This window comes from Mustela lutreola, chromosome 2, assembly GCF_030435805.1.
Source record: "Mustela lutreola isolate mMusLut2 chromosome 2, mMusLut2.pri, whole genome shotgun sequence".
NCBI lineage: Eukaryota > Metazoa > Chordata > Mammalia > Carnivora > Mustelidae > Mustela > Mustela lutreola.
Window position 1 is genome coordinate 151732724 of NC_081291.1, and position 8206 is coordinate 151740929.

Here is an 8206-nt window from a genome sequence, read left to right on the forward strand (position 1 = left end):
AAACTCATTTCTGGAAATTTCCACTTTAGAACATTATTTATGTTTTCATGTCATTAGCTATATAAAGGGTTTTGTTGCCTGATCAATACTTGAGTATGAAAACTTAGGACATAGTAAACTCTCTTGTCAGCCTTTTACAAAATATAATTAACAGTAAGCCTGGGTTGATACACTGACCCTCAAAATTTTAGGAACTTGATGCCAAGTAAGTTGTTTAAACATTTTCACTGAAAAGTTCATATTTTGTTGTAGTTAGGCATTCACCTTTTTTTTTTTTTTCCTCCATAGCTAGTAGATCCCACTTGTTACATGATTGGCTAGTGGTTAAAAAGGACTGGCTCATGTCTGACAACCTCTTTTCCATTTTCCAGCAGCCCTTAGTAAAGGCAGTACATAAAGAATAATGCTTAATCCTAAGATCCCTTAAACACCCTTCTATTCTTCTAAAATATTCCCAAGTCTATTATCCCAGGTGCCCCTGGTAGCTGAGGATCCCGGGTAGTAGGAACATTGACTGATCTAGGGCAGATTTCTCAGCTTAGAGTTGACTTCCCTCTTCACAAATGTCATTATTGTTAAATAATGTGCTATTTGGGGCTGTTTTGGAGATATGTAGCAGTTTAGGTGTTAGGAAATTTTTCCTAAAGCTTGGAAATAAGGAAAAAAAAGTAATTACAAGTCCTTTCAATATGTTAGAAAGGTACTTCTCAAAGTTTAATGTGAACCTGAATTACCTGCTGATATTTTTTAAATGTAGATCGACTCCACATATCTGAAATGGGAACCCCCAAACTAAATTAACAGCTCTTGGGTGATGGCACTGCTGACAGACAATGCTACACAGTGTGAGTAGTAAGGTGGAAGGGCAAATTGTTGAAAGCTCTTGTGAAAGGCCATGTCACTTCCTAGGGCAGTGGTTCTCAGACATGGTTGCACATTAGAATCAGCTGGGAAGGCTTTAATAATCTTGCTGCTCAGGCCTTACCCAGTTTCCAATTAAGTCAGACTATTGGGGGGTAAGATCTCGTTATCAGTGTTTATAAAACTCCCCAGCTGTTTCTAATATGCTCTAAGGGAATATAGCTTTGATTAGGGCCATTTTACAGTTCTGTAAACTGGTAAGGTATGATAGTTTTATAGCCCTGTAGGATTTTAACCATCTTATATCTAATTTGGTACTTAGTCCAGCTTTTATATTTTTCCTACTAAAAAAATTTCAGGTCTTAAATTTTATTTGGAATTACCTTTTCATCTCACTAGTTCCCTCACTAATGAGTTAAATAAAACTTTGACACATAATGCTTTGATGGTTTTTGTTTTATCCAGTCTATTAACATAATTACTCAGCTAGTAGCTACATTTTCTCTTTTGTTTGAGCAACAGCCAATGTTTTTTGGAAGTTAGTAATGAATACATTATAAATAAATTCATTTGGGGTCTCTATAAACCTTCTAGCATACTTGGTTCAACCCTCATCAAACCATCAATTAATTACTAGTTCAGTAATTGTTGACATACTTTATCTTAAAGTATATTTCTGGAGATCATATTTACACTCTGACCTGTGCCAATTCACTATCATTTGGAAGATAGCTCCCTCTTTTATTTACAGGAGAAATGCTACCACATAGCCATCAGCTGGCCTGGATATGAAGTTGTTTTCCTACAGTGGGGATGAGTTGGCTCTAGTCCACCCCCACTTTTTTTTCCCCCAGCTTCTCCTTATGACTGATGGTTCCCATTTGTAGGATGTCAGGCCAGGGTCTAAGGGACTGCCTGCAGCAAAGTAAATTGGCCCACTTAGGGATCAAACCTATGAACTTGGCTTCATCAGCACACTAATCCTAGCAGAAGCATGAGCCTGCCATTTTATCAGTGATTGATTTCACTGAAAGTTATGATTTTGAAATTGTTCTGCTTTTCAGCTAAAGAAACATTGTATTAGAGATGATAAAACATTGTGATAGGAATTTAAAAAGTATTATAAAATTTAAGATTTAATAAAAAATAGCTAAAAGGATATTTATGTGTATTAAAAATTATCTCATAAAGGGCATTTATCCTAAAATAAATTCATATTAGTCCCTCTTTTTATTTTTTATTATTTTTTTCAGATTTACTTATTTGAGAGTGATTAAGTGAGTGAGTGAACAGGGGGAGAGACAGGAAGAGGGAGAGAGAGAGTCTCAAGCTGACTCCCTACTGAACATGGAGCCTGATGCATGGCTCTATCCCACGCCCCAAGACCCTGACGCTAGCTGGAACCAAAAGTCTGATGCTCAACTGACTCTACCACACAGGTGCCCGATCCCTTATTTTTACACTTCACCTTTAATATGGTCTTTCAACTCCAAAAAATTAACTGTTTATTACCTACATAGATAAATTTACTTTCATAATGCACAGTAAATATGTAAATATTAAGGGTGAACACAAAGTAATGACATTTCTCAGATGGAAGTTTTTCACCTTAGTTTTGTCCTTCTTAAAGTTTGGCCACCTACTCTGAAGATGTTGTAATTACCTAAAATGTTTTTTGATAATTTTATATAAGAAAAATATTTTATTTGGAACTGACGATGTGATCCATTCTTTGAATGTCTTCTACCATGACAAATCTATCTTTTGGGATATATATGATTATAGGAATTAACTGGGAGTCACTTTAAGTCAAATCTGTTGAGGAAGTTGTGGATTTAAATTGTTTTAATTAATTATAAAGAAGATATATGATGTGATAATAATAACAAAGATACTTTCTGAAGTGGCTTATAAACTGGTCTTGAGAGCTCTTCCCAAAAGGTAGTTTCAAAGGGTCTTAATAGAATGGGAAAGTTAATGGAATAAGTAAAATCTGTCATTGTGAATATACTATGAAGGACATTATTTTGACTTTAACTTTCTTCTTCTTTTTTTTTTTTTTAAAGATTCTTTTCATTTATTTGACAGAGATAACAAGTAGGCTGAGAGACAGGCAGAGAGAGAGAGGAGGAAGCAGGCTCCCCACTGAGCAGAGAGCCCAAGGTGGGGCTCCATCCCAGGAGCCTGGGAGCATGACCTGAGGTGAAGGCAGAGGCTTTAACCCACTGAGCCACCCAGGCACCCCTGACTTTAACTTTCTAAGAGTACATTTTGTTCTGTTTTTAACTCCTTATCCACAGGTACATATTTTAGCACTTTTTTTTAAAGGTAGTATTGACATGACTTGTCCTAATAATTTTTTTTTTTTTTGCTTTAACTGATTATTTCAGAAGAAAAATATCCACCTGCTAAGTGTCAGAATAGAAGCCACAGAAAGATAGCATTTTGCATTTTAATACTTGAATAATTGGTTTTCATTTTTTATGTAAATACACTGTTTCTGTAAATTTTATTCTCATGACTATGAAATCATACCTATTATGCATCTCCCATGCACAAATGCTTATGATTAATGAATTGGTACATGAATTGAAATTTTAGGTATTAATCAAATGGTTAGCTTTCATGTCTTTTAGAATTAGAATTATTAACTCTTAAAATACAATCCTATGATATAAAGAATATATCATCATATTTTCCTTTTAGCTGTGAAAATAATGGCCTTTTTCAAAGTATTAACTGCTATAAATGAAATCTGAACTCATCAACTAAATAAACAGTATTTCATAGAGAACACAGGCCAAAGTTGGCAGAGTTGATCCCAGATCTCAAAAAACACTTATTTTCATCTACTTAGCATTTCTTCCTCCTATTTTGGTAACAACATCCCTTACTTCCTCTGAAAAATGATCTTTCACTCACTGGTCACTTTCAATGGGACTGGGGACAAATCTAGGCATAATCATCTGGTCAATCAGAATATTCTACCAATAAAAACTATAATAATTAGCTCAGGGGTGGGTCTGCAACTGAAGCTGAGCCAATAAGATTCCAAAGCAGAATTTGTCAGACATTTTGGTCATAAGATATTTTGCATTTGGATTAGCTGAGTATTTGAAATAGAATCTTAAAGCTACTCCTTAGCCATCTTTGATACCATCAGGAAACCCAGTGAGAAAAGTGCCAATTCCAGAAAAACAGGGCTGAGAGTAGCAAAGAGAAATACTAGAGAGAAATACTATTGATGTCTTTGGGTACTTGGGTGCAATTCTGCCAATGGCTGCCTTAGCCTGCTTGTTTCATTTAAAAAGAAATGCATTCCATTTTTGATTAAAGTAGTTTGAGCTAGAGTGCTATCATTGGCAACCAAGAGTCTTAGCTATTAACAAGTTGATAATAAAATAATAACTTATTTACTGGTCATTTTATTACTCATTTTTAAGTGAAGCACTTAAAGCCTATTCATTTTGATAATGGAAAATAATTTAATGTAGACTAAACAGTAAATTTTATGGACGACCAACTCATTTGTCTGTCAGTCAACAACATTAATTAATTGCATCTAATATAGCTAGAAAAGAAGTGAGTGTTTTTTATAATGTCTGAGAGAAACAAGAAAAACATTCACAATGAGACTAATAAAACCAAAGTCTTTTAGAGAACATTTCAGCATGTGCTGGGAAGTTATAGTAAATTATCACTAACATCCCTCCAATGAGGTTCTGTGACTTTTTAAAAAAAAATTCTAAAGTGATAGACAAATACAATTATGTTGAACAAAATATATAACTAAATTTAGGTCTGATGAATGTTCAGAATGTTTTGTGGAAACAGGAAGTTTTAAAGATAATAAGCATTCAGCTGGATTTTGAAGGAGGAGAGCCTTGAGTTCTTAGAGAAATTATTTTTCTTCCATATTATTTAAAGTTCTCTTATTACAGTTTCAACTTTCATAGATTGCTATACTATTAAAGTATCTACTGTTATGAATAGTCTGCTTAAACAGTTACTATATACTTTTATCTAGAATATTGCTATTTTAATTTGGCTTGTAAGGGAAGATTCTTGAGCTACAAAATATAGACAACATTAGATGGATATAGAGACATAAGTGAAGATGGAAACTGTAGCGAAAAGTAATAGTAATATTCATAGCAGTGTTTCTTCAATAATGATTCGTGGAGCTTGTGAAAACAATAGAATGGACTATCCTACCCCTGTTACTCCGTTTCAATAAATGTGTTCCCAGCATTTTTATATAAAGCCTTACAGGTGATTCTGATGAACAACATTATTTGAGAAAGACTGGGCCAGAGATAACAACGTGGAATAATCCTCAGATTCAGCAATGCTATTAGATGTAGGTGTAGAATGCTTCAGATTATGTTCTTGTGGCTCCTGCAAAAAAGTGTTTCATGATCATATGCATACTAGCACAGTAAAATTATACCAAACAAAAAAAAGCAGTTTAACGGTTTTATCTTGTACTTCTCAAACTTGACTATGAAACCTTTTTGTAGTGTTATACCAATTATCATCTTACCGAATGAGTTTCCGCATAAACAAATGTGAACAGAAACTCATGTTAGGGATTCTCAAATAGAGCTATGCTGACTTAAAAATTTTTCGGTTAACCACTTTTAACCTAGCAACCTGATCATTAACTATAGAGCCAAGATACTTTGAAAAATATTTACTTTAGTACTTTTTTTCTCTTTTGTAAGTATACACTTTTGAATTAGCCACTAGAATGTAATCTTCAGTGTCAAAGGGTCTAGAAAGACATCAAGAAAAGCAAAATTACAATTGCTTCTCTCAACTTTTAGTTAACAGGATAAGTCTGGGTATTAAAAACAACATATTCCCCAAAGAACACACAGGCAGAACATAAAGTGTTTAAAAATTCAATTAAAAGGTTTCAAGGGTTGTTTTTTTTTGGGGGGGGGGTTGTTAATATATTTCATTTAAAGCCAATTTTTATTGCCTAACTGTTTGTGCTTTACTTACTACATTAGAAATATATGACTTTTAAAGAGATACATGTAATGGATCAAAACTCACAAGCAAGAGGCTGGATATTTCTGAAATCTCAGGGAAGTGACATGGGAATGGAATAGAAATGGACTTATACTCTCCAGATAGAAAAAAAATTTCATGACTTCCTACCAGCCATACTTTCTTGCTCCCTCATCCTCGATGCAGAATTATGTAGTGTTTCAAAGCACCAGCTTTTGAAGTTTCTGCCAAGTCAGAAGGTTTCATGTAGGTTGCTTCTATACATCTCTAGGTCTTCTCGGGCTATGTGGTGTGTGTATGTGTGCTCCAGCTTTGCACAGATCTTTATTAGAGTTTCCTGGATGCCTGTGAATAAAGGTGATGATCTATTTCCGTCTGTCCTACAACTTCCATAAAAGAGGTATAACTTCAAAGCACTATTTGTGGAGTAGATAGTTCTTCCTTCTTGAGGAAATGAAAAATTTTGGAATCTCATCAGTTTTTATCTTTGTTTTTTTAATATTTTTTAAACTTTGCAACTCAGATAACTATTATTCGGGGCTTTACCTTATTTTAAAACTTCCAAGAAAGTCATAGACTCAAATGTTCAATATTGTTGGCAGTATTATAAAATGATAAAAGCAGGCCTACATATGGTAAAAATATAATTTGCTAATGTAGTACCTAGGATATTATAGTAGTATATTACCCAAATGCTCATTTTAATTCTATTACTTTTTATTAATGCCTGGCTATTTAATTATGGGATAGACTGTGTTAGTGTTTCAGTACCTTTCCACTTCTTCAAGTCTAACCTAGACTGCTTATTCCAATGTACTATTCACTTTCAAATAATTTTGCCTTTAAATGGCTTGATGTTCTTCCTCTACACGCACACACACAATATCACACACTATAAACACACTATTTGAAATTCTGGCTATAATGAAGAATAACAGACTATAATAACAAGAACTCAAAAAGCCCTAACAGTCTATTGTCAGGTCCCTTAAAGCATATTTAATGTCTCTTTTAGCATTTTGTTGCTTCCAAAGACCAATTTTCCTGAAATATTTTCCATAACCGAATGCCCCCATACTATAGGAACTGTAAACCATAATCTCTAATTTAGCACCATTTTCTGATCTATACATTATTGTTTACATTAAGTGTGATATCTTTGGCAATCAATTTTAATGGGCAGGTATTAACTTTCAGTAGTGGCCAGCATATAAATGACAGTGATGAAGAATACTGCAACCTGGGGCGCCTGGGTGGCTCAGTGGGTTAAGTCGCTGCCTTCAGCTCAGGTCATGATCTCAGGGTACTGGGATCGAGTCCCGCATCAGGCTCTCTGCTCAGCAGGGAGCCTGCTTCCCTCTCTCTCTCTCTCTCTCTCTCTCTACCTGCCTCTCCATCTACTTGTGATTTCTCTCTGTCAAATAAATAAATAAAATCTTAAAAAAAAAAAAAAAAAAGAATACTGCAACCGATTTCTCCTAAATTAATCTGCCAGTTTGACCCAGTAACCAACATGCATACTAAAACACTGATGTGAATTGAAAATAAAATAACTGCACTTGACAGATATAATAGTTTAAGTGATTTCAAATTAACCACATCCCACTGACCTCAAGTGAAGAATGTGTGCTTTCCCCTGCAATGAAATGTGCTCTGGGGGCTCATTATACGGAGTGGAGTAAGTAAATCCAGAGCAGAGTAATTGATGCTGGAGAAGAGAGAGTGACAGATACTTAATTATTCTTGAACTTGTATATAAAGATATCAGAAGAATTTCATAGGTTATTTTTTTCTCTTCAATTTTGAGACATCATAGGCTTAAAACTGGACTGTGTTGTAATTTTAAAACATGATACAGGTCTTAAAAATTAATCATGACAAAGACACATTGAGTGCTTCAGGTAAACAACAAATAAAAAATGCCCTTTTGCATTAAAAAAAAAAAAAGCTTGGTTCTCTTCTATTCCTCTAAGAACTCATGTAATAATTATCTGAATTGGTAAGCCTCCTTAGTTTTTATATTAAAAGTATAAAAATCTTTTTTCATGCATGTGTTGTATACATTTCAGTTCTGTTTTTAGGGAATGCAAGTATTATGGTCAAAATATTATCTTAAAAGTGGAAATGCTGAAATGTTTAAAAACGAAACCAAAATAAGATAGTTTTTTATTTTTTAATTGGCTTACTTTGACTTCATGCTGAAGAACAGGTAAGTAGTTGAATAAATGAAACCTTCAGCCTTCTATTTCATCTAATGAAATATAGTTGGCAGCAGAATTTCTGCTCAGAAAATTAAGTTAGCAAGGCTATTTGGTTTATTCAATCAGGT